A 360-nucleotide genomic window follows, 5' to 3' on the forward strand; every position below is an offset into this window, starting at 1 on the left:
TTTTCTCTCTTCTAAGGACCCCAACCCCAACGCCGCCCCTTTCTTTGGGGGAGCGCTGTGGGCGCTGCGGCCACAGCTGGGGGGGATGCCATGCGCGGGCTCTGCGCGGAGCTCCCGGAGAATGTGGGAGCCGAGATGCTTTCAGACACGTCTCCGCCGAGGCCCTAAGACAATGCCTCCGGGCAGACAATGGAGACATTAGATAAAGTGTTAACTTAATGATTCTGCCCGCTGAGCCCCGTCTGACTGCCCCCGAGGAGCGCAAGCTGCCAGCTTCTCCCCAAATGAGAACCGACAGCTGCTGCACACAGCGCGGCGGAGGGACGGGGATTAGGGCCGGCACCGCGCGGGGAGGGGCGG

At 63.9% G+C, this 360-nt stretch overlaps 1 protein-coding gene across 1 annotated transcript in view; it reads right to left on the bottom strand.

The window, feature by feature from the left end:
* Window positions 1–360, bottom strand: part of NR2E1 (nuclear receptor subfamily 2 group E member 1) — a 13,462-nt gene that overhangs the window by 7,343 nt on the left and 5,759 nt on the right. The window lies entirely within an intron of this gene.

Source organism: Meleagris gallopavo, chromosome 2 (assembly GCF_000146605.3).
Source record: "Meleagris gallopavo isolate NT-WF06-2002-E0010 breed Aviagen turkey brand Nicholas breeding stock chromosome 2, Turkey_5.1, whole genome shotgun sequence".
NCBI classification, from domain to species: domain Eukaryota; kingdom Metazoa; phylum Chordata; class Aves; order Galliformes; family Phasianidae; genus Meleagris; species Meleagris gallopavo.